This window comes from Oncorhynchus tshawytscha, linkage group LG01 (assembly GCF_018296145.1).
Source record: "Oncorhynchus tshawytscha isolate Ot180627B linkage group LG01, Otsh_v2.0, whole genome shotgun sequence".
Taxonomy (NCBI): domain Eukaryota; kingdom Metazoa; phylum Chordata; class Actinopteri; order Salmoniformes; family Salmonidae; genus Oncorhynchus; species Oncorhynchus tshawytscha.
Window position 1 is genome coordinate 70598841 of NC_056429.1, and position 27690 is coordinate 70626530.

Consider the following 27690-nt stretch of genomic DNA (forward strand, 5'->3'; position numbering starts at 1 on the left):
CATTATTTAAACCAAATTGAACATGTTTCATTATTTATTTGAGGCTAAATTGATTTTATTGATGTATTAAGTTAAGTTATTAAGTTAAAATAAGTGTTCATTCAGTATTGTTGTAATTGTCATTATTACAAATAAATGTTTAAAAAGATATTTAAAAAATGGCCGATTAATCGGTATCGACTTTTTTTTGGTCCTCCAATAATCGGTATCGGCATTGAAAAATCATATTTGGTCGACCTCTAGTTCAAATGAACGTCCAGGCCTTCTGGGTCTGCTCTATCAGGTACTGTACAGACGGAGTTAAATAGCTAATTGTAAAGTCATTGGGATCCTGAGACCTGAACCCGGATATCCACATCCATCAACAGTCGATGGACAGAGGCATACACTATCTAGAACCTTCTCGTGGATCTGGTAGGACCAATAACCATGTCTCTGCACCCATTTCGCAACACAGTTTTTTGTTTCTCCTGCGGTAGCTAGCTTGCATGCCAATCAAGTCTAACTAAAGTTCCTGGCGAGCTCATCATGCTTGTGCCATTTTGCTAGCTAGCTATCCCAAGTTCAATCATTTGTTTTCAAATGTGAGCTTGTCACGTTTTCCCTGTGCTTGTGTCACTGATGCACTCTTAAACTGCTCGTTTTAGAAATATAACTTTTCGTAGTCAAATCAGTCGCAGCATGTCATACTTATTTTTCTCAAAACAATATCTGTCAAAATTATTGGCACCCCTAAAGATTCTTTTTTTTTTTTAAATCGACCAAAATGAAATTAACATTCAACATTTTTAAATTTAAACTCAGTTTAAGGAACTGTATTGTGGCCTTTCATGGCTTTCTGTTGCACTGGGGTATAAAAATGAGGAAGCACGCATGCAAAATCCATTTTTCATCCATCACCATGGGACAAGGCAAAGATCGTACAATGAAAAGAGACAAATGGTTGTTTAACTTCATAAATCAGGCAATGGGTACAAAACAACAGCTAAAAAACTAAATAGTCTACCACAGAACTATTGGGGAAATCATTAAGTTTAAAACCACTGGAAAAGTGGTAAACTTGCATGTGGATGCATGTGTAAAGAAATGGCAAAGGGCCACAGTTGGAAAATTACAGAACTTGGTCGCATCTTGGGGTCACCAAGTCTCTTAACTTTTTGGCGCACACATCCCGTTAGCGGGATCATTTTCTTCAGCAACCGCTGAATAGCATAGCTCCACAGTCATATAATATTACTAAAAAACATTCATATTCAGGAAATCACAAGTGCAATATTGCAAAACACAGCTTAGCCTTTTGTTAATCCACCTGTCGTCTCAGATTTTGAAATTATGCTATACAGCGAAAGCAATACAAGTTTATCGATAGCATAACATAACATTATGTACACTAAGCATTAAGTACCTAGGTCACGAAAATCAGAAAAGCAATCAAAATAATCGTTTACCTTTGATGATCTTCAGATGTTTTCACTCACGAGACTCCCAGTTACACAACAAATGTTCCTTTTGTTCCATAAAGATTATTTTTATACCCAAAATACCGACGTTTGTTTGTCACGTTATGTTCAGAAATCCACAGGAAAGAGAGGTCACGACAACGCAGACAAAAGTTCCAAATAATATCCATAATGTCCACAGAAACATGTCAATGTTTTTTATAATCAATCCTCAGGTTATTTTTAAAATATATATTCGATAATATATCAACCAGGTGTGTAGGTTTGTCAAAACAACCGGGAGGAACAATGGCCGCTTTACTCTGTAGCGCAAAACTCACTTTGAGAGCCCCCACCTATCCACTTACGCAATGTGATCTTTCACGCCCATTTTTCAAAATAAAAGCCTGAAACTATGTCTAAAGACTGTTGACACCTTAGGGAAGCCATAGAAAAAGGAATCTGGTTGATATCCCTTTAAATGGAGGATAGGCATGCATAGGAACAGAGAGGTTTCAAAATAAGAGGCACTTCTGATTGGATTTTCCTCAGGTTTTCGCCTGCAAAATCAGTTCTGTATTACTCACAGACAATATTTTTACAGTTTTGGAAACTTTAGAGTGTTTTCTATCCTAAACGGACAATAATATGCATATTCTAGTTTCTGGGGCTGAGAAATAGGCAGTTTCAAATGGGTATGTTTTTTAGCCAAAAAAGAAAATACTGCCCCCTACACGCAAAAGGTTAACCTACAATTAGATGCGAGATGAGATTTTTGATGTTATGGGGCTATTTTGCTTCCACTGGTCCTGGGGCCCTTGTTATGGTCAACAGCATCATTAACTTCACACAGCAGCAGTACATTTTATCCAAAAACATGGTTGCCCTGCCAGGTGGCTGAAACTTGGCCGCAAGTGGATCTTCCAGCAAGACAATAACTCCAAGCACGCATCAAATCCACAAATAATTAATGAATTAATAATTCTGCACCCCTTATAGACTTTCCAAATAAAACTCTCAGAAGACAAATCTTGCAAGAGGTGTTATTTGAATGCCATTGGAAATTTGCCTATCGCTCTACTGTGTCAGATGTAGGGAACATTTCCCCCCCCCCCCTTTCTAACAAACCATCTGCGCGCGTGCGCCATCGTGCTTAACTGTATTTTGTCCCCCTACATCGAACGCGATCACGGCACGCAGGTTCAACTATCAAAACAAACTCTGAACCAATTATATTACTTTGGGGACAGGTCGAAAAGCATGAAACATTTATGGCAATTTAGCTAGCTAGCTTGCACTTGCTAGATAATTTGTCCTATTTAGCTAGCTTGCTGTTGCTAGCTAATTTGTCCTGGGATACGCAATGCGACGCGAGCAGTGTAGTCAGCCTGTAAGGCTCCCCAAATGTCCTGGCCTACTCCTATTTGGAGATACTTCAGATATCTGTCTAAGCTCCAAAAGGTTATATCTAATAATGGCTGCGCTTACTTCAGCAAATAAGGCCATTTTGAAAGCATGATTTGATCAGGAGTCTCCCTTGAACACTCTGTGGATCTACTACTATATGGACATCTTAACCCTTGAGAGGTTCACTGCAATAATCCACAGAGCTAAAGCCACTAAAATATCCACCTGGTCCTCAGCCATCTCCTTCATAAAATCCAAAATAAGGAGAGTATTCAGCGTTTGACCATATTATATGCTGAATTTTCTCCATCTAATCCCTAGTTTGAGATATGATTTTGATTAGCCACAATATAAACCCATAATTCTGTCTGTAGTATTTGTAGTGTTTTTTTGTAGTTGTTGTTTTTTGTTATTGTCCTGTATGTGGCTTGGTATGTCTGTATGTACGCTGTCACTGTTTTATTATTACTGAAAAAAAAACAATTACAAAAAAATTATCCACAAAGAAATGGTTAATTGGCACAAAAAAATATACATTTCGCAATGACCATCTCAGTCTCCAGACATGAAACCCTGCAGTTTTAATTGAAGAGGGCAGTCCATAAGGATACCAAGCATCTGGAACGATTCTGTATGGAGGAATGGTCTAAGATCCCTCCACAATGTGTTCTCCAACAAATACAAATATATTTTTTAAGGCTCAGTGCTGTTATCCTCACAGGGTGATGGACTGAAAGGTATTGAAAACAGGGGTGTCAATCATTTTGACCCAAACCTTTTTGAGAGAAAAAAGTATTTACTTATTAAAATGTCTTTCTCTGAGCAATTTCCCATTTTCCTGAGTATACAGTACTTTTTGCTAATCTTTATCAAGGGTGGCAATCATTTCAGGCACCACTGCATTGCTCTGCTGTGTGTCTGAACTATCTGATGCTACTCTGCTTGACCGCAGTGCTTCCAGCTTCAGAGCCTCAGATCAGAGCAAGGACAGTGTATTACTGATGTCTGCCGTCCACAAACAATGCTGTTGGCACCAGAGGAGAGGTCGGAGCGGGGTGAGAGAGAGAGAAAGAGAGAGAGAGGGGGGAATGGCAGAGAAGACATTAGGAAGATAGAGACGGGAGGGGAGAAAGGATAGTGCTAGGAAGTGCGCATGCAAAAAGGGAGAGGGAGAACAGAGAGAGAGAGAGAGAGAGAGAGAGTGAGAGAGATAGAGAGGATGATGTTGATCAAACAGCATCCTATGCCATGCAAGCTTCATTATTGTGTAGGACGTAGTGTTCTCTGTCATGATCCCGTCCGGTTGAAGCCTGTTTGGCCAGAAAGTGAAACAGAGTTTAGATAATCCTCACGCACTGACTGCTGGCTTTCACCTCAGCTGACCCACCGACACAGAGGGAAGAGCAAGGGTCCTGGTAAAAGAATAGTGCACTATAAAGGGAACAGGGTGCCATTTCAGACAACCTTATTTTGTACATAGTCCGGGTGAAAACGCCTCAATTGAGCATAGCAACACAAGCAAGATAAAATCACAAAAACAAAAGCTTCATAAACTGTAGTGCACATGTCCAAACATTGACTGAATTACTCTACTCCCTCTTTTGTGAAGAAAGCAGGAGAGAAGAGAAGAGTAAAGAAAAAGAAAAGCTATAGCTAATAATAACCTTGCAGCCATATGGGCAGAATCAAACAACATGACCATTTCCATCATAATGGTACAAAGGAAACATACAGCAGCTTTTTCCTCTGGAATCCAATAGAAAGGCTTTTAGGCTTCATAATGATTTACAAAGTGACCCGTCAAACAGATTTACACTGACAGTCTGACAGGAGCACAACACCAATACAATTAGCATCCACGTGGTACAACCACCATTTTTCCCTCCTTCTTCTACCCCTCCTCCCTGTCTTTCTCTCTCCTCCTGCTCCTCCTCTTCCTCCACCTCCAGTTCCTCTCTAACCCATTCCTTCATCGCCCTACCACTTATTCTCTATCTTTCCCCTCCCTTTGTCTCTCCCTCGTCTCCTCCAACTTCTCTTCTGTCTATTGCTCCTCCTCAGCAAAGGGAAATACCGTGGCTCCCCTCCTCCTTTTCTCATGTTCTTCCCTCTCCTCCCGCCTTCAAGAGCTGGCTGAAGAATGGGCCTGGCTCTATAGAAGTAGGCTGGCAACATGCCTATTCAATTCCCTCTCTCTCAACACAACACGCCTTCAAACGAGGGAAACGAGATAGATAGTTTACCCCTGATAAGAAACTTGTCACAGAAATCCAGTGTCGGAACAGCAGTGGTCAGTCACATGGAGAGTTTTTAAAAAATAAATAGATAAACCGTGTTGGCATTTTAATGGTTTTCTTTTTAGTTTATCAGATGGAAGGTGTGTGTATGAGTTATGGACAGTTATTAGTGCCTATGTCATACATTATATTGCATTTTCCATATCGTATAAGAGTGTTTCACCTGTATTCACCATTGAAATCGTGATGTAGAGGTGCCTCTCAGGGGAGGGGTTCAGTATGAAATACACTCCATTCTAGATGTGCTGGGTTTTACCACTTCAAGGCTTACTATAAAAGCAGGTGTCGGTGTGCCTTATTTGGTATTGGTCTTGGTAAGTGGAGTGTGTCACTGACAATATATTTTGAATAAGGCACATTTCCACATATGACCAAATTCAATGTTCTTGCTTACCGTTTCATACAAATGTGTGCTTTTACAAAGAAGAAGAAAACCATAGGCTATGAGGATTATATGTTTATATTCTTAGCTACATCCATCATAACAAGAAATAGATGACAATGGTGTTCATGTCAATTGGATGTCTTTTTTCTTATCTGCTACAATTGGTTGGTGGCACAGTCTGCTAAAACAATTGGCTCATAGTTCAAAGGTTGTGAGGTCTAATCCCACATGGAGCAGATGTGTTATCTCTAAAATCCTTTCCTTACAATATTCATACCCTGCACACACACTTCTAATTCTGAGAAGTGAAACTGTAACTGTGAGCAATGTTCCCTCAAATGTTTTTGGGCACTGAGCAAATGTAATCTCTGCTGAGCGCAAACTTGAACGTTGTGTAAATTCTGTGCAACTTCCAGCGTTTACTGTGAACACTAAGGCTGTACTCGCTTGAAGTTACAGTTTCAGATAGTGGTCAAGTAGGCTACTGTGGCTATTTGATCATAATGTAGGCCTACCAGATTGGCCTTCCATCAAAAACAATGGAGAAAATGTATTCCATAACATTTTACCATGGAAATAGCTGTTCTATCATTCAGCCTACAGTAGCAGCCAATGTGTGGTGTTCAATGTAGGCCTACATTCCATTAGATTTTTTTTAAACATGCGGGGCTTAGCATTAAGCTGTTTCTTCACTTGTCCTTATGACAAAGATATGACTTAAAATGTTGTTGTGTTGTTTGATGCAAGAAACCACTTTACAAAATAAAATGCATTTTTGTTCCCATACCATTATTACAGAGAATCAGACAAATGTGCCCTCTGCCTATTGGCTACTTAGCTTATTCAAGCCTGTCTCAAAAAACAACACTGCCCCTTTGAGACAGAAAAAAGCTATTTACCTGACTCGCTTTTCAAAGATGTCTAGAAATTTCGCTTAATTTTGTTATTTAGTTTATTTGCGTTATCGTTTTAGACTTCTGTTGATTTTCAGTCCAACAATGTGGGCAATGTTTCGGTAACGTGAGGTGGAAGAGGTTGCCTGTGCCTTCTGGCAACAGTCACTTTCAGTTGTAGCTGTATTGATGTGGCGTGTTTTTAGGCGGTCCCAGCAACAACAGCCAATGTGAAACCCCACAGAAGAAGAAGAACAGCCAGTGTGTGCGAGGAGTTTGTGGGAGGGGACTATAAAGCTCAGTGGAGGGAACACGGGGAGCTGCTAGTAGCTAATATGGCTAATTGGCTATTAAATGAGCTACCGGTAGGTAGGTTAGATAGCTAGTAGTTAGCTGGCTATGAAGAGGCACTACTGGCTAACGTTACTGGCTAATGTTAGTTAGCTAGCCCACTGGCCCTGGCTAGCTTGCTTAAGGTATTTTGAAGGTTTATTGAAACAATTAGCTGTTTAACTAGCATGGTTATTTATTTTCTACCACAGTCAGCTAGCAAGCTATGATGCACTAATGTTACTCTAGAGGGGATCACTAACAGTATTTCGCTGTTCAAAAACAAGGGAATATACCGTATACTGAGGTATTTGGAAAAAGACACGGGATGTTTTTTCAATACCGTCAATACCGTTGAAACTATTTCATAGAATTTGTTTTTGACATTTTATTATTTGTAGCTACTTTAAGTAAATACCTGCAGTCAGCTTGTCTAATACGTTAGAAAATAAAGAAGATTGCGTTATTCATTTCACCTGTCACATAATTTTTCATTATGAAGCTTACCGATAGTCCCCAGTCAAATGGTGTTTGTTTACAAGCACACAATGAGAGACCGGAGCCTTGTTGGGCAGCATGCCCCATGTAATCAAATCAAATCAAATCTAATTACAGTATGGAATTCAACTAAATGTTTGCCAGCTAGGTGTCTTATAACTTATTAAGTTAACTGTCTAGTGTGCTCTGAAGTTGTGCTTTTGGTTTGCTAATTTAGTAGCTAGTTAGCTATCTAGTTAAGTGGTTAAAGTATTCCAAAATCAAGGATTCGATTGGTAACAGCAGAGAATCCCCTCCTGGATCATGAGCCTTGCTGTCTTTTGTGTGTGCAGAGAACTGTGAGTAGCATTTTTGAGTTACTTACTTGTATAGTTTAGGTCGGACACTGTATAAAATGTTTGCAATGCGTTCATTAACATTTATTTAGCATTCTCTATGGGATTTGAAATGTACTTGTTAACATTGCTAACCTTCGAATTACAGAGTATCAGTGGGGTTTGAAAACAGCGACCCTTGTGTTCAGTGCCGGTATTACCAAATATCCCAGTATGGCACAATGTCGGTATGAAGGTATGACAATCTGTATACCTCCCAAGCCTACGATCATACTATATAGTGTAACATCACATGTACAACAGAACATTTTGTTTCGCTTTTGATTATTTTTGGGGCACAACTCTCACACTGTGTGTCTCTTTTTCTGTGTGTCTCTCTTTCTGTCTGTCTCTCTGTGTCAGCATGTCTGTGTGTCTGTTTGTCTGTTTGTTTAGGAGTTCCAGATGTGGCTGTGGAGAGTAGTGGCGGACAACACTGGAGGGCATCTAAACTTAGCGATAAACTCATGTAGAACATTGACAAATAAGTATCCCTTATTAAGTTCTACTACCTGGATAGATACGAGGCAGAGATTGGAAGCATAGAGGTAACTACTGAGTACTGAATGTTTGCAAGTCATGACAAGTCATTACTTGACAGTGATTGTGCAACTCAAAGACACATTGTGTCACACACTGAACAGACTGTGTGTGGAGCACCCTTTCTCCTCATAGGCAGTACTCAAATTAGTTGGACATGTTACAAAGTTACTGTCATGTTGCTGATTTCTGTCCCGATTCTCCTCCCTTATCCCGAAGTGTGAACTTGCATACTTCCACGATGAGGAGTTTGAAAGTACAAAGCATAAGAGAAGGGTGGAGATTTGGGATGTAGGCCTTGTGTGCTCTCTTAACCAACTATTCCTGTAGCTGAGAGTTACAGCGATATTACAATGAGGGGATCCGATTAAGCTGGCCCGGGTGGGCGGAGATTGAATGAGCCGGGTGCCCCGTTCAAAGTCCACGGCAAAGTAGGCTCAAAACAGTGACGTATGTCAAGACAAGAATGTGGAGTAATTATTTAGGATTCAGTGTTCAAATGCAGTTTGCTCTTGGTAAAAACACAAATATGTACTTTATTGACCTTCCCAAGTAAAATTAGTCAAATTCAAGTAGAGGTCGACAGATTATGATTTTTCAATGCCAATACCGATACCGATTATTGGAGGACCAAAAAAAGCCGATACCGATTAATCGGACAATTTTTATATATATATTTGTAATAATGACAATTACAACAATACTGAATGAACAATGAACACATTTATTTTAACTCAATATAATACATAAATAAAAATCTATTTAGTCTCAAATAAATAATGAAACATGTTCAATTTGGCTTAAATAATGCAAAAACACAGTGTTGGAGAAGAAAGTAAATATGCAATATGTGCAATGTAAAAAATTGAATGTTTAATTAAGTGCTAGTTCAATAAAAATACATTTTAAAAAATCCTTGCTCAGAACATGAGAACATATGAAAGCTGGTGGTTCCTTTTAACATGAGTCTTCAAAATTCCCAGTTAAGAAGTTTTAGGCTGTAGTTATTATAGGAATGATGACGCGTCGACTATTTCTCTCTATACCATTAATATTTCACATACTTTGACTATTGTGTGTTCTTATAGGCACTTTAGTATTGCCAGCCTAATCTCAGGAGTTGATAGGCTTGAAGTCATAAACAGCGCTGTGCTTCAAGCATTGCGAAGAGCTGCTGGCAAACGCAGGAAAGTGCTGTTTGAATGAATACTTACAAGCCTGCCACCGCTCAGTCAAACTGCCCTATCAAATATGGAATCATAGAATTAATTATAATATAATAAACACACAGAAATACAAGCCTTTGGTCATTAATATGGTCAAATCCAGAAACTATCATTTTGAAAAACAAAACATTTATTTTTTCGGTGAACTACGGAACCGTTCCGTATTTAATCGAATGGGTGGCAACCCTAAGTCTAAATATTGCTGTTACATTGCACAACCTTCAATGTTATGTCATAATTATGTAAAATTCTGGCAAATGAATTACGGTCTATGTTAGGAAGAAATGGTCCTCACACAGTTCGCAACGAGCCAGGTGGCCCAAACTGCTGCATATACCCTGACTCTGCTTGCACTGAACGCAAGAGAAGTGACACAATTGCCCTAGTTAATATTGTCTGCTAACATTAATTTCTTTTAACTAAATATGCAGGTTTAAAAATATATACTTCTGTGCATTGATTTTAAGAAAGGTATTGATGTTTATGGTTAGGTACATTTGTGCAACGATTGTGCTTTTTTCACGAATGCGCTTTTGTTAAATCATCACCTGTTTGGCGAAGTTGAAGTAGACTGTGATTCGATGATAAATTAACAGGCACCGCATTGATTATATGCAACGCAGGACAAGCTAGTTAACCTCTCTGGGATATGTGGGATGCTAGTGTCCCACCTGGTCAAAGCCAGTGAAAATGCAGAGAGCCAAATTCAAATAAATTACTATAAAAATCTAACTTTCATGAAATCACACATGCAAAATAGCAAATTAAAGCTACACTTGTTGTGAATACAGCCAACATGTCAAATTTCAAAAAGGCTTTTCGGCGAAAGCAAACAATGCTAATATCTGAGGATAGCACCATGGTAGTGATAGAGGAAAAAAACACTAGTAGGAAGCACAGGGAAAAAATGGCAACTGTACACATAACTCGTTCCAGAGCTTTTTATAAGATATCTGATGGCAAACATTTAGTGGTGAATTACGTGTAACTTCATCATCCAGAAAGTATTTATACCCCATGACTTACTCCACATTTTGTTGTTGAGTTACTGGCTTACACACAATACCCCATAATGTCAGTGTGGAATTATTTTGGGGGAATTTTTACAAATGAATTAAAGTTGGCACACCGAGACTCACCAATAGATATAGAATGCTATGGTCTCACCAGCTCCTGCTTTCTCCCGTTGTGCTGTTTACAAACAAGCACGTGACTGGCTCAACTGTTCTGGCGAACTACGATAAACTTCATCATAATTTAAAATATGTGACAGGTGAAATGAAGAACACAATCTGCTTTATCTCCTAAAGTATTGCACAAGTTAACTGCAGGTATTCACTTAAAGAGTATCTACAAATATAGTCAAATAAAAAGTAGATACGGTATACCGCCCAAGCCTACTGCTGACCAAGCTGTCAGACAGGTAAGGTAACAATCCTCTTCCTTATTAACTCAAGACATTTCAGCTTTTCATTTTTTATTAATTTGTATAAATTCCCAAAACATAATTCATTTTCTCAAATTTTGTGCACAAATTTATTTAACTCCCTATTAGTGAGCAATTCTCTATTGACACAATAATCCATCCATCTGACAGGTGTGGCATATCAAAAAGCTGACTAAACAGCGTGATCATTACACATGTGTACATTGTGCTGGGGACAATAAAAGGCCACTCTAAAATTTGGCCACACAACACAATGCCCCAGATGTCTCAATTGTTGAGGGAGTGTGCAATTGGCATGCTGACTGCAGCAATGTCCAACAAAGCTGTTGCCAGATAATTAAATGTTAATTTCTCTACCATAAACCGCCTCCAACGTCACTTCAGAATATTTGGCATTACATACAACCGGCCTCACAAATACAGGCCACGTGTAACCACGCCAGCCCAGGACCTCCATATCTGCGCACTGATGTGTTTGAGTGCACATTAGTGCACTGGAACACATCCTCTGTCCAGTGTCTGTTCTTTTGCACATCTTAATATTTTATTTGCCAGTCTGCCATATGGCTTTTTCTTTGCAACTCTGCCTAGAAGGCCAGCATCCCGGAGTCGCCTCTTCACTGTTGACGTTGAGACTGGTGTTTTGCAGGTACTATTTAATGAAGCTGCCAGTTGAGGACCTGTGAGGCGTCTGTTTCTCAAACCAGACATTCTAATGTACGTGTCCTCTTGCTCAGTTGTGCACCAGGGCCTCCCACTCCTCTTTCTATTCTGGTTAGAGCCAGTTTGCTCTGTTCTGTGAAGGGAGTAGTACACAGTGTTGTACGAGATCTTCAGTTTCTTGGCAATTTCTCGCATCATTTCTCAAAACAAGAACAGACTGATGAGTTTCAGAAGAAAGTAATTTTTTTCTGGCCATTTTGAGGCTGTAATCAAACCCACAAATGCTGATGCTCCAGATACTCAACTAGTCTAAAGAAGGCATGTTTTATTGCTTCTTTAATCAGGACAACACTTTTCAGCTGCTCTAACATACTTGCAAAATTGTTTTCTAATGATAAATTAGCCTTTTAAAATTATCAACTTAGATTAGCTAAAACAACATGCCATTGGAACACAGGAGTGTGGTTGCTGATAATGGGCCTCTGTACGCCTTTGTAGATATTCCATTAAAAAAATCTGTAGTTTCCAACTACAATAGTAATTTACAACATTAACAATATCTACACTGTATTTTTGATTTCTGATCAATTTGATGTTATTTTAAATGGACAAAAATTTAGATTTTCTTTCAAAAACAAGTGATCTTTTGAACGGTAGTGTATATACAGTATATACATACATATATTATTTTATGTTAGACCAGAATGATTTTAGTAGATGTCCATTTACTCATCTCTTAAAACGTGTTGGCTTGCCTCTCACCATAGCCAGCTAGCTAGCTAGCTAATGTATCTAACCTAGCTAGCTACATATATTAGCCATTATTGCTAGTAGCTTGTAGCAAGCACCATGCCCGACCTGTCTCTCTGTGTCTCCTTCGCGAACGTCTTGCTCACCTGTTGTCCTAGCAAGCATAGAAAATATTATCTGAGTTATTCAGTGTATAGTAGAGATCAACTGAATAATCGGAATGGGCGATTAAAGAGGTCCTCAACTGGCAGCTTCATTAAATAAACAGTTTTAGAAACTTCAGAGTGTTTTCTATCCAATACTAATAATAATATGCATATATTAGGATCTGGGACAGAGTAGGAGGCAGTTCAGTTTGGGCACGCTATTTATCCAAAAGTGAAAATGCTGCCCCCCTACCCCAAACAGGTTAACTGCCTTGCTCAGGGGCAGAACGACAGATTTTTACCATGTCAGCTCGGGGATTCGTTTTTGCAACCTTCCGGATACTAGTCCAACGCTCTAACCACCTGCCTTACATTGCACTCCACGAGGAGCCTGCGTGGCAGGTTGACTACCTGTTACGCAAGGGCAGCAAGAAGCCAAGGTAAGTTGCTAGCTAGCATTAAACTTATCTTATAAAAAACAATCAATCTTAACATAATCACTAGTTAACTACACATGGTTGATGATATTACTAGTTTATCTAGTGTCCTGCGTTGCATATAATCGATGCGGTGCCTGTTATCTTCTCATTAAATCACAGCCTACTTCGACAAACGGGTGATGATTTAACAAGCACATTTGCGAAAAAGCACTGCTGTTGCACCAATGTACCTAACCATAAACATCAACGCCTTTCTTTAAAATCAATACACAAGTATATATTTTTAAACCTACATATTTTGTTAATATTGCCTGCTAACAAGTATTTCTTATAACTAGGGAAATTGTCACTTCTCTTGCGTTCGGTGCAAGCAGTCAGGTTATATGCAGCAGTTTGGGCCACCTGGCTCATTGCGAACTGTGTTAAGTCCATTTATTCCTAACAAAGGCCGTAATTAATTTGCCAGAATTGTACATAATTATGTCATAACATTGAAGGTTGTACAATGTAACAGCAATATGTAGACTTAGGGATGCTATCTGTTAGATAAAATACGTAACGGTTCCGTATTTCACTGAAAGAATAAACGTTTTGTTTTTTGAAATGATAGTTTCCGGATTCGACCATTTTAATGACCAAAGGCTCGTATTTCTCTGTGTTATTATGTAATAATTAAGTCTATGATTTGAGCAGTCTGACTGAGCGATGGTAGGCACCAGCAGGCTCGTAAACATTCATTCAAACAGCAATTTAGTGCGTTTGCCAGCAGCTCTTCGCAATGCTTCACGCATTGTGCTGTTTATGACTTCAAGCCTATCAACTCCTGAAATTAGGCTGGTGTAACCGATGTGAAATGGCTAGCTAGTTAGCAGGGTGCGTGCTAATAGCGTTTAAAACCACTCGCTCTGAGACTTGGAGTGGTTGTTCCCCTTGCTCTGCATGGGTAACGCTGCTTCGAGGATGGCTGTTGTCGATGTGTTCCTGGTTCGAGCCCAGGTAGGAGCGAGGAGAGGGACAGAAGCTATACTGTTACACTGGCAATACTAAAGTGCCTATAAGAACATCCAATAGTCAAAGGTATATGAAATACAAATCGTATAGAGAGAAATAGTCCTATAATTCCTTTAATAACTACAACCTAAAACTTCTTACCTGGGAATATTGAAGACACATGTTAAAAGGAACCACCAGCTTTCATATGTTCTCATGTTCTGAGCAAGGAACTTAAACGTTAGCTTTCTTACATGGCACATATTGCACTTTTACTTTCTTCTCCAACACTTTGTTTTTGCATTATTTAAACCAAATTGAACAAGTTTCATTATTTATTTGAGGCTAAATTGATTTTATTGATGTATTATATTAAGTTAAAATAAGTGTTAATTCAGTATTGTTGTAATTGTCATTATTACAAATAAAATAAAATAAATAAAAATCGGCCAATTAATCGGTAACGGCTTTTTGGTCCTGAAATAAATCGGTATCAGTATCGGCGTTGAAAAATCATAATCGGTCGACCTCTAATGTATAGTACATCTTTGCCTCTTCTTCTCTGATCAAGGCAACCTCTTTCCGCCTCACGTTACCAAAACCCCGCCCACCGTGTTTGATTAATAGGTCTAACACACATCGAAAATGAAAACACAAAGGAGAAATCCGGAAACGATATAGCAAAATGAAGCATTGCGATTGATTTATCAAATTTGATTAATCATTTGAATTTTGTCTTAAACCACATGGAAGAATATAAATATTTTTTATTTTTGTCACAATTCATGCTGTTACAACAAGGAAAGAAAATGGCAAACATGAGAAATTATTTTTCATTTAACCATGTACATGTTTTTACAAATCCGTGTTGTACTGGATTGTACCATGGAAATGAGTGCTGAGCGATTAGTGCTTTTTGAGGTCGGTTCGGATTTGATTAGATTATTAAAAAATAATCAAGGTTTTTCGGTTTTGATAATTGTTTTAGATATTAAATGTGTTATGCATTATGTGGGTTGAATGCTGTAACAACACAGAATAAAACAATTAATACAAGTCCCATGATGGTACTGCTTATCACTTATTAACCATAATTTATTATTACTTTACTTTACTAAAGTATTTGTTTTACTTGATGACATTATTATTTCATCCCAAGTCATCGTCTCATATAGAGCTGCTGCCTATACTGTCTGACAAAAATCACTATTTTAGTAGTTCTTCAAAGTAAACAAGGCAAACTTTTCTGACTGCTAAATACCAACTGTCACTTAGATCATGTATTTTCAGGCTCGTAAAGCAACTGCTTTCTATCTCTCTGTATCGCACATTCTCTCTTTTTTCAATCGTTCTGTCTTTCACCACACAACGGCCAGTTTAAGAAGGCACGCAATGGATTATGGTTATTGTAGTAAAAACTTAACATGTTCTCTGAGATAAACGATGTAGAATATTGGGCTGTTGGAAACTAAAACTCCCTACTACATCGCACAGTTCAGACTTGATCTGATTTATCTCTACAGAAACAGCACATTGAGCTCACAGATAAAAACAAACAAAAAGGAATTCAAATAATTGAACCAACCTCTGTCAATTAGTTGTTTAAAAAACGAAAAATAACCGAAATGTCGGTTAATCGCTCAGCACTACTGGAAATTAAATATTAAACACCGTTTTTTGTTTTTTTTCAAATTGGCAGGCATTATGCATCCTTATGAACATTATAATTTAATATATTACTTCGAATTTGAATTTTGTCACAAAAAATGCATACCCATTTAGGAAAGGGAAACATGATATTGCAAACATGATATTGATTTATCTTTTGCCCATTACAATTTAAGATTTAATTAAATCACTCGTAGACTTCCATAGACTTCTGGTAAGTATGCTTTAGTAAGAAAGTGTTGGGATCAGGTACAACTATGCTTACCCTCCCCCAAAATGAATATTTATGAGAAAATGCCCCACCTACAACTTCTCACCTGAATGCATTTTTTATTTTATTTGAAGGGTTTGGGCAAAGGTTGAAATTGGGGTTGAGAGTTAACCTTTTAATTGACAAAGTCTAACTTTGAGGTATTGAGGACAGCTTCAACATGAGTGTGCGAGGGTTAAACCTTTAGTAAACTAGCGGCCTAAAGGCAGCATAGCTAGTGCTAATAGGATCCTTTGAAAATATTTCTGCAGAAGTAGCAGTATCTGTTTTGTTGCCTGCTGAACTGTTATATGCTGAGAGGAGAAAAGCACATTGGCTGTTCCTGGCTTTGAAAACAGCAGCCACACAAACCTATTTGCGGCAGTGTGTGTCTTTTCAAGGAGAACATGCCCCGAGGCAACACGCAGATTCAGTTTCTCCTGTTCCGTTCCGGACTTCCAAAAACAAAGGAATTCCAGAGAAAATAAAGACAGGAAGGAACCCCCCCACCCCCACCCCCCACCACACTCTGACGCTTTGTCGCATACACACACACACAGACACACTCCTCTCATGATATACAATTATATTGATAAGATATATCAGGAAGACATGTACTTCCAACATGACATCCAGAAAAGTGTGTGCGTACAGTACACAGACAAGCAAGCCCTAATTCGTAAACCTAATCCCTGTCCGTGTCTGCTCTTTACAATCCCACCCAGCACACTATACACAGATCTGGGATCAGCTTTTCCTTTCCTCATCTATTAGGAAGCAGAAAGGTGAAACTCCTAACAGTTGTTAGGGAAATAACATTACATTTTATGCGCATTATAAGGCACTATAAAGGATGTTATGAAGTATTATATGCAGGGGCGCCACTTTGGTTTTAGATTTTTTTTTTTTTTTTTTTTTTTTTATCCAGTCGGATAAACACTCCAAATAGCCTACCCGGCATTCGGAGGCGTCCACATGGTCCTAAAGCACACCGTTGCCTCGTTTTATAATCACATTCCAATGATAAAACTGGGGGGGACAAAAATGCAATTTCAGAATGTGGGAGGGACATGTCCGCTCCGTCCCCAGTAAAAAGTTGCACCCCTGATTATACATTTGTACTTCATAGAAAGTGTTCCCAAACCAACTGACTCTAGAGTTCGCTGCCCTGACAATTCCAAATTCTGCTAAATTTGAAGTCATCTGCCTTGCTTCCTATAGCCTTTTGTTGTTCTTGGTTTATACACATATGTTCCTAAGAAACTGGGATTTGAGCATCTTTATATAATTTTGAGAGAGTGCCGTTGTTTTTCAACAGATGGCATGGGAAGACAATGACAAACATTGTTTTGGAGGCTGGGTCCTGGCAAGCACCACGCAGTGGATCCTCGCTAGTCTCCAGAATACACACGCACACACACACATGATTAGTCTGCTCCCATTACTGAAATGATAAACGATCAGTTCAACAATGGCTTCTGTCTTCTAGGAACAACAGCCATTCTACTACTGCATGGGAGAGAGGAACATAATACTGTATCTGGTGAAACACATTGATTTGCTGATAAACCGGGGAGATTGATTGCAGATATGGTAACTGGTAATTGATTAAAGACTAAGTATTAAAAACCTCTTAGAACTACCCATCGTGGATACGGTATATTTGCATTCAGCAACCGCTGATTGGCATTGCGCAACAATCAAAAAATATTACAAGAAAATATTCATATTCATGTAATCACAAGTGAAATATAGCGAAACACAGCTTAGCCTTTTGTTAATAACCCTGTCATCTCAGATTTTTAAATGATGCTTTACAGCGAAAGCAATACAAGCGTTTGTGTAAGTTTATCGACAGCCTAGCATAGCATTATGTACACTTAGCATCAGGAAGCTTGGTCACGGAAATCAGGAAAGCAATCAAATTAACCGTTTACCTTTGATGATCTTCGGATGTTTTCACTCACGAGACTCCCAGTTAGACATCAAATGTTCCTTTTGTTCCATAAAGATATTTTTTATATTCAAATACCTCCGTTAGTTTGGTGCGTTATGCCCAGGAATACACCGGAAATAGCGGTCACGACAACGCAGACAAAAATTCAAAATTATATCCATAATGTCGACAGAAACATGGCAAACGTTTTTTTATAATCAATCCTCAAGGTGTTTTTCAAATATCTATTCGATAATATATCAACCGGGACAGTTGGCTTTTCACTAGGACCGCCTCTCTCTTTTGCGCAAAAATCACTCTGAGAGCCCCCACCTGACCACTTACATAATGTGGTCGTTCACGCTCATTCTTAAAAATAAAGGCCTGAAACTATGTCTAAAGGCTGTAGACACCTTAGCGAAGCCATAGAAAAAGGAATCTGGTTGATATCCCTTTCAATGGTCAATAGGGATGCATAGGAACACATAGGTTTCAAAATAAGAGTCACTTCCTGATTGGATTTTTCTCAGACTTGCGCCTGCAATATCCGTTCTGTTATACTCACAGACAATATTTTTACAGTTTTGGAAACGTTACAGCGTTTTCTATCCTAAGCTGTCAATTATATGCATATTATATGCATATTCTAACATCTAGTCCTGAGAAATACTGAGTTTACTTTGGGAACGTTATTTTTCCAAACATAAAAATAGTGCCCCCTAGCTTCAAGAGGTTATTAACAATACATTTTTAATATAGTTTTATTTCTGTTGTTTAGATTAGAGGTCGACCGATTAATTAGGGCCGATTTCAAGTTTTCAATCGGAAACCGGTATTTTGGGGTGCCGATTTGCCGATTTTTTTACATTTTATATACCTTTATTTAACTAGGCAAGTTAGTTAAGAACACATTCTTATTTTCAATGACGGCCTAGGAACTGGGTTAACTGCCTTGTTCAGGGGCAGAACGACAGATTTTCACCTTGTCAGCTCGGGGGATCCAATCTTGCAACCTTACAGTTAACTAGTCCAACGCAATAACGACCTGCCTCTCTCTCGTTGCACTCCACAAGGAGACTGCCTGTTACGCGAATGCAGTAATCCAAGGTAAGTTGCTAGCTAGCATTAAACGTATCTTATAAAAAACAATCAATCATAATCACTAGTTAACTACACATGGTTGATGATATTACTAGATGTTATCTAGCGTGTCCTGCGTTGCATATAATCTGACTGAGCATACAAGCATACAAGTATCTAAGTATCTGACTGAGCGGTGGTAGGCACCAGCAGGCGCGTAAACTTTCATTCAAACAGCACTTTCGTGCATTTTGCCAGCAGCTCTTCGTTGTGCGTCAAGCATTGCACTGTTTATGACATCAAGCCTATCAACTGCCGAGATGAGGCTGGTGTAACCGAAGTGAAATGGCTAGCTAGTCAGCGTGCGCTAATAGCATTTCAAACGTCACTCGCTCTGAGCCTTCTAGTAGTTGTTCCCCTTGCTCTGCATGGGTAACGCTGCTTCGAGGGTGGCTGTTGTGTTGCTGGTTCGAGCCCAGGTAGGAGCGAGGAGAGGGACGGAAGCTATACTGTTACACTGGCAATACTAAAGTGCCTATAAGAACAACAGTCAAAGGTTAATGAAATACAAATGGTATAGAGGGAAATAGTCCTATAATTCCTATAATAACTATAACCTAAAACTTCTTACCTGGGAATATTGAAGACTCATGTTAAAAGGAACCACCAGCTTTCATATGTTCTCATGTTCTGAGCAAGAAACTGAAACGTTAGCTTTCTTACATGGCACATATTGCACTTTTACTTTCTTCTCCAACACTTTGTTTTTGCATTATTTAAACCAAATATAACATGTTTCATTATTTACTTGAGGCTAAATTGATTTTATTAATGTATTATATTAAGTTAAAATAAGTGTTCATTCAGTATTGTTGTAATTATCATTATTTCAAATAAATAAATTTTTAAAAATTGGCCGATTAATCGGTATCGGCTTTTTTGGTCCTCAAATAATCGGTGTCGGTATCGGCGTTGAAAAATCATAATCGGTCGACCTCTAGTTTAGATATACAGTATTTTTGAGTGATATGATTTCACTGAATCACTGAAGTGATTCAACTATTTTAATTAGACATGTACACAACAGCTGTCATGGGATGAGACAAATACGCTTTTCCTCCTGCCCTCTTTGCTCTCATCTCCCACTCTCTCTCTCTTTCTCCCTCTGTCTCTTTCTCTCGCTGCCTCTCTCCACAGCGAGGGAGGAGGTTTTAAATATGTCTCTTTATCTGAGCCGCCCAGGCAGCAGGGGTATGAAAGGACCGGCAGGGCTTAGAACCCTGGGAAACAGCCACACACACACACACACACATAGGGAAACAGCCTGCCTCACACTGCCAGAGTCACAATGAGGGGAGGGTGTCACACACACACACTAATGCACATAGAGAGCACAAACACGTCACAGTCACACACTCTCTCTCACACACTCTCTCTCTCTCCAAAGGACACACTCTCTGCTGGCTGAGTTGTTGTGAGAAGGTAGGCAGGCAGTGAGAGACAGAGCTGTCCAGGGAAGTGGGTTTTGCAGTGGCATGCCAATTTGATCTTGGGACATGTGGGCAAACAACTAAACAATGTTTACAGTGTGCAACAAAAACAGAAACTCATCTGTATATTAGTGTAACGAACTCGCCTCGCCTATTACTGCCTGAATATTCCTTACTCAGGAAATGTGGATACTGCATGCATAGCAGTTTTGATTGAATAGGGCCCGTCATTCACAAATGCTAGTATGACATGTTTTGTAATTGATGATTTCCTGTGACATTCATTTAGAATAATGTGAATGTAATTCAGGAAGTCTTCTTCTCTCTGTTACACAACACCCAAATATCTTCTAACATTTGACATTCGCTCTGTGTACAAATGTCTATGCAAATGTCTATGTCAGAGAACAAGTACAGTATGTATCCCTAGAGGGCATGTTGGATGTGATTCTACCTCCTTCATACAGTCTATAAACCATAACTCTCCATCTCACACACACACACACACACTTATACACATTTGAGTCCAGAGGCTTGGCAGAGGCTGTAGTACACTTGCATACAATCAGGGAGGCTATATTTAACTTCTCTAGGATAGGGGGCAGCATTCTGAATCTTGGATGAAAAGCATGTCCAAATTAAACTGCCTGCTACTCATCCCCAGAAGATAAGATATGCATTAGTAGATTATTAGATTTGGATAGAAAACACTCTGAAGTTTCTAAAACTGTTTGAATCATGTCTGTGAGTATAACAGAACTTATTTAGCGAAACCCAGAGGACAAACCATTCAGATTTTTTTTTTTTGTTAGGTCACTCTCTTTTCAATGGGTTTTCATTGGGAATCCAGATTTCTAAAGGACCTTCTTGCAGGTCCCACCGCTTCCACTGGATGTCAACAGTCTTTAGAAATTGGTTGAGGTTTTTCCTTTGTGTAATGAAGAACTACGGCCATCTTGAACGAGGGTAACTTGAAGTGTACTGCTAGACAGAGGCGCGTGACCAGAAAGCTAGCTACAGTTTGTTTTCCTCCTGTATTGAACACAGATCATCCCGTCTTCAATTGTATCGATTATTTACGTTAAAAAATACCTAAAGTTGTATTACAAAAGTAGTTTGAAATGTTTTGGCAAAGTTTACAGGTAACTTTTGAGATATTTTGTAGTCACGTTGCGCAAGTTGGAATCTGTGTTTTTCTGGATCAAACGCCCCAAATAAATTGACATTTTGGATATATATTGACGGAATTAATTGAACAAAAGGACCATTTGTGATGTTTATGGGACATATTGGAGTGCCAACACAATAAGCTCGTCAAAGGTAAGGCATGAATTATATTTTTATTTCTGTGTTTTGTGTCACGTCTGCAGGGTTGAAATATGCTTTTCTCTCTTTGTTTACTGGGGTGCTATCCTCAGATAATGGCATCGTTTGCTTTCGCCGAAAAGCCTTTTTGAAATCTGACATGTTGGCTGGATTCACAACAAGTGTAGCTTTAATTTGCTATCTTGCATGTGTGATTTCATGAAAGTTTGATTTTTATAGCAATTTATTTAAATTTTGGCGCTCTGCATTTTCACTGGCTTTTGGCATATCCCAGAGAGGTTAGGCAATAAGGCTCGACGATGTGTGGTATATAGCCAATTTACCACGGCTAAGGGTTGTTCTTATGCACAATGCAACATGGAGTGCCTGGTTACAGCCCTTAGCCGTGGTATATTGGCCATAGTGGTTAGAGCGTTGGACTAGTAACCGGAAGGTTGCAAGTTCAAACCCCCAAGCTGACAAGGTACAAATCTGTCGTTCTGCCCCTGAACAGGCAGTTAACCCACTGTTCCTAGGCTGTCATTGAAAATACGAATTTGTTCTTAACTGACTTGCCTAGTTAAATAAAGGTTAAAATATATATATATCACAAACCCCCGAGGTGCCTTATTGCTATTATGAACTAGTTACCAATGTAATTAGAGCAGAAAAATAAATGTTTTGTCATACCCGTGGTATACGGTCTGATATACCATGGTTGTCAGCCAATCAGCATTCAGGGCTCAAACCACCCAGTTTATATTATCAAATGAGAGCCACATGACCCTGACAGCTCACAGAAAGGAAAGCTGACACACTGAACTCACCAACCCAGCATGGAGACAGAGAAGAGACTAATGAGCTAGGATGCGTCCCAAATGGCACCTTATTCTCTTTTGACCAAAGCCGTAGACAAAAGTAGTGCATTATATGGGGAAAGGGTGCATGTGGGACACAGCCCTACTGTACTGTAATCACAAGAAAACAACACATTCTGAAGATGAGGACAATGCATTTGTCTGGTTTGAACAGGATTTACAAGACAAACATACACACGCACATTGCTCAGACTAACAAGACACACACAATCCCTCTCTCCCTCTCTCTGATCACACACACTTCACTGCCAGTGAGTGAAGATTTCATCAGCAGTAAAAATGTGAAGATAATTGCCTCCGATGGTGAGAAATCTTGAGTGCAGGCAACCAGCCAGTCAACCAGTCAGTCAAGCAGTGAAACAGGTAGTCATGGTGGATGGACAAACAGACGGACGGTCGTAGGGAACATTTTGTTCTCCTCGTCCTTGTTCTCCTTGAACTCTCCTATTGTTTCTGTATAGCCTCCTAGCCAGGTGTCATTTCTGATTCAAGGACCCCTGCTCCAGCACTGTTCAGACACAGTCACTACAGAAGGGAACTGAACAGGACGTGGCCATTGTGACATTCCCTTCCCTGCACTCGTTACTCAAAGAACCAACGAACGTCAAATCAAACATGCATAAGCCAGTGACAGGGTAAGGCCAGTGAGTTCTCTATTTCCCATCTCTCTCTCTCTGCTCACTCACATTCACTTTCTCTGTTTCTGCTTCCCTCTTCACTCACTCACATATACAGTTTCTCTACCTCTCTGTATCTACCACTCACTCTCACTCTCACTCTGCCTCTCTCACTGTAAGGCACTTTTAGAGACTGAAGTTATTAGCTGTTCTAATAACTTACTGAAGTAAAGGCTCTTATTAAACGAGTGTGTGGTACCGGTTGACCTTCCCCCTAGACGACTGGTCTGAGGCTGATTGGCAGAGGTAAATGGATAGATAGGCCTCACAGGGCAGCAGGCAGGCAGGCAGCACTCACAGGTGTGTGAATCGTCTGAACCCTCTGGACCCCAGGAAGAGTAGCTGCTGCTTTTGCAACAGCCAATGGGGATCGTAAAAAAATACCATGTACCAAACGAATTTGATCGATATGATGATGTAGCCTCTCTCTCTACCTCATATTACTGGACAGCTGCAATTTCAAAGAACGTTCCGAAAATATATATGAAGGCTTCTGTAATCTTTATAGTTATGCTCCCATTTAGCCAGCAGTCTGCCTCCTGTTTAGACAATGTTGCAATGATGATGAAAAAATGACATTAAGAAAACTCTATTGACTGCCTGTCTGTGTCTTGCTTGTTTGATATGCTGTGTAGGCTATTAGCGTGCCTAAATAGCTTCATGTAACACCCTTCCAGAAGAAATAACATGAAATTGCTAGACAACCTGTTTGTGTCATTCTTATGTTTGCAATAGCCTAACGTTACTGTTACAACAAAAGAATAACTATGTTTATTCTAACTCTTTTGTGTACAACCGGCAGCGGAGCCATGAAGTGACTGAGCAGCAGCTGATATTTTTGCAACTGCAAGTCGAGTTACAGAAAATACGGAACTGCAGCTAGTGCTGCACAAACAATTCAAATCAAATGGAATTACGACCAGGAGACTATTACGCAGTCAAATGAATCAATAACCTTTTGGAGAGAGATAATACATTAAATGGAGTGAACACTGAGTCTGATGCAGTCAAATTATAATGGAACACTTGAGATATGAAGTAATATGTCCAAATGATGTAAACCTCTATGCAGTTTAGATTTCCCTAATATGAAGCACTGACAATGTGGTCTGTGGGGGAAGCATTTTCTTTGACATATTTCTCTACTTGGAGATATTTTCCCAGTTGTACATTTCTAGAATATACAAAAAGGCAAATTGAAGCATTTTAAAAACAACTATGATATGTTCAACAACAGAGAGAGAATCTGACAGACAGAAACAAAGGTTGTCTTCTGCTGTGGGACAGACAGACGGATGCGAGGGGAGTGGGCGGTATATGGGCCGACGGCAAGACACAAGCAGACAGAGAATCCATGTCTAGTGAGTCTGATTGAACGCCAGCCAACAATTTCATAATACTCCACAATAGAATACTAACAGTAAGGTGAAAAGTCAAGCTGTCATAGCAGTGAATAGTGTAGTGCAGGTTCTAAATTCTCAGCTCGGCTCAGCTCTAGGCTCTGAGGCTGTGGGTGGGGAATTTGAATAGATAGAAGAGGAAGAAGCATGGAACTACTACGGATTTATGATTGAGTGAGGAGCAACAGCAGTATATACATTAGAGCTGGGCGATATTGACAAAAATCCATATTGCGATAAATTGCCAGAATTGATGCAATAAAGATAAATAGAAAGATACGTTTGTAACATTATTGTGCACCTTAAAACTACTACTAGTTTGATGGTTATAGCAATCAATTGTCCCATTAACAATCACCCAGATTAAACAACTTATTTCATTTTAAACTTCACATTTCTCTAGTATAGGCAACTTATCGTAAGGAATGATATCAGTAAAATACTTGCGATAATTGATTGGTACGGTCAGTGTCGATAATTTGGGGTTTATCGCCCCAGCTCTAGTATACATTTTCTGAGTACTGAGGCTGTGGGTGAGACTACCGATTTCTGAGTGAGGAGCAACAGAATCATAATACACATACATGCCTAGTTCCGATATGCATATATGGTTCATTTCCTTGTTCCCTTTCATTGTCTCATTTTCTCCACTTATCCACTCACCCACACAGACAGCCCATAAACACAGCATTGCATTCCAATTGTATTGATTGGCTTTCATTCCTCGTCTGCTTTCCTTCATGACTGCTGATAGATGAAAAGGTTGGATGGATGAGCTTCTCTCATACAACTTTCACCTGTTAACTCGACTGACCAGTGAGATAGAGTGTGTGTGGTGTGAGGCTTTACTTCCACTTTAAAAGTGTTGTTAACTGTAATCTGTAACTAATGCATGTTATTAACACATTGTTACACGCTGCATCTATTAATCAATTATGAACCTAAAACATTCCACTTTTGTTCAGGACAGTGACAACATGGTACATATTTTCATATTGCAACTGTGATTATTGTACATTAAATTATCTATATCATAACATAAACGCAAACCATTCACGTGCAGTGATTCTATAGCCAATAGCCCTGTAGGAGTATGAGTTTCACTGAAGTGGGATCAATCTGATTACTTTACATTTTTATAAATTTACTTTAGTTTATTTAGTAAATATTTTCTTAACTATTTATTGAACTGTATTGTTGGTTAGGGGCTTATAAGTACGCATTTCACGGTAAGGTCACCTGTTGTGTAGAGATGTGACAAATACCATTTGACTTGACATCTGAAGTGAAATCACACATCCATACTCTCCCTCTGAACTAACGCAGCCGCTCCAACTAGTGTTTCCTCCAACTCCCCTGCTTCACTAACGAGAGAGTAAAGGAGTATTCTCTCCCTCCCTCTCCTCCCGTTCGTTCAGTGCAGTCTACAGGTTTTTTTCCGCTGTGACTTGGCTGCTCTCTCTCTCCCCCCTCATGGTCCGAGCGGAGAGAGTAATGAAAGAGAAGCCAGTGCTGCTCCCTCCTCTTCTCCCTCCCACCCACCGGGAGGCCCGCCCGCCGCTGCCCCGGCTGGCCTCACATCCAGACGGAGGAATTTATCAGGGAGGGCTCGCCAGAGACTCCGCCGCCCGCTGCACACAGCGGCCCAACCATAAGAGCTAAACTCTTGTCTCTCAGCTCCACTTTAGGCCGTATAATAGCGCAGTCGGGAAGGTTGTTGTAATGAATCAGCCTTCCACAATAAATGGCACATTTGTGCATGTCTGATAGAACAAATATAATGCAAGATAGAAATGTTATTTTAACAGTGACATAATAACCTATGCGGGGCACGGATAGGCTACAAAGAATAGTTAGAATACATATTGCGAGCGGGAGATACATAGGCCTTCATTGTAACACTTTAAGAACATGCCAATACAGCTAACGGCAAGTCTTTGTGATATGCTATTATTACAACAGGTAGGCTATTAGAAAGCAGTCAACTCAGTCCAGACTTTTTTTGCTCACTGAACTATTGACATACCCGTACATTCCAAGATTAACATTCCCATCTGCTCAGCTAGCTGATTAACGTAAATTGTTTACCAACAATCAAACAGCCTTCTCGAGCATATGGAGCCTATTTTACAAACCCATAAACATGCACATACACCAATGTGAAATCATGCACCCATCATATCTCTACAGACGAGCATGCACCTCCGTATCTCGTAGCTAGCTAGGCTACCTCGTCTCACACTATGTTAAAGTGACTTGAGGATAAGACATTGCTCAATGTAGGCTAAATGCGTGAATGGATCAGATCTAGCTAGACGGATTTATTCCTAAACAGACTCGGGCACAATAGCAAAATCCACTATCCAGTTTAGGCTAAATATAACGGCTGGTTCTGTTCTGATTCTCTGGCTTCTAGGAGGTCAGTCTATTGTTAGCGCTGGGGTTGAGTCTGGGCAGCGAGAAGCGAACCCATCCAAGGCAGTAATGACCACACACAAAATCCTGTCTCTCTGTGCAACCAACCCACGGCAAGGTGTGATAGAATAGCCTACGATATGGAAACAACCAAGGAACGGAACTTACTTTTAGCTTGGAACCTCGGCTAGAAGAAGAAATCCACTTTGTTTTCCCGAATCTCGTGTTATACTGCGTTCCTTTTCACTTTAAAATACAAGAAAATAGCGCCCACTGTACCGTTGGTGTGTGTGAGTGACTGAATCAACTACCGTACAGAGCCACAGCAAGTTGAAGTGTCAAATTACACTGGCTGTTCAGTTACCACAGAGGGAGCCATGCTTCGGGGCTGCTGACAAAATGTGTCCCAGATTCAGTTGGTGGGAGCGATTTAGGAATACTCCAGGAGTGACAGACCGACCATACAGAAGGCTATGAGAGACTGTAAAACCTCTGAACGGACGGGAGTGAAATCATTCGACCACCGACAGCGTTTGAATTTCGATTTTTAGTGGAGGTGATGTGTTTGGTGAAGCATGTTAAACCATCTGAATACATTATTTAAATACTTCTAAGCTGTTGAAATCATATCACTAAAAACGTTTTTAAACCATTTTTACAATTGAATAGATGTATATTAGGACTAATATTAATGATATAAATTATAATAATAACGAATATAAGGCTAATAACGCCGCTAATACACAAATAACTACAAATAGACTTT

The 27690-nt window shown here is 39.5% G+C and overlaps 1 protein-coding gene across 5 annotated transcripts in view; it reads right to left on the reverse strand.

Moving 5' to 3' along the window:
• Positions 1-27326, reverse strand: part of LOC112255941 (zinc finger, MIZ-type containing 1a) — a 195610-nt gene extending 168284 nt beyond the window's left edge. For 3 of the 5 annotated variants that reach the window (XM_042324884.1, XM_042324872.1, XM_042324875.1), the window contains exon 1: positions 27093-27320. The gene's annotated coding sequence lies outside the window, so the exon portion shown is untranslated. Of the gene's footprint in view, positions 1-27092 lie in introns of all 5 variants that reach the window. The other 2 variants (XM_042324911.1, XM_042324895.1) reach the window with 2 other exon arrangements.
• Between the last annotated feature and the right edge of the window lie 364 nt (positions 27327-27690).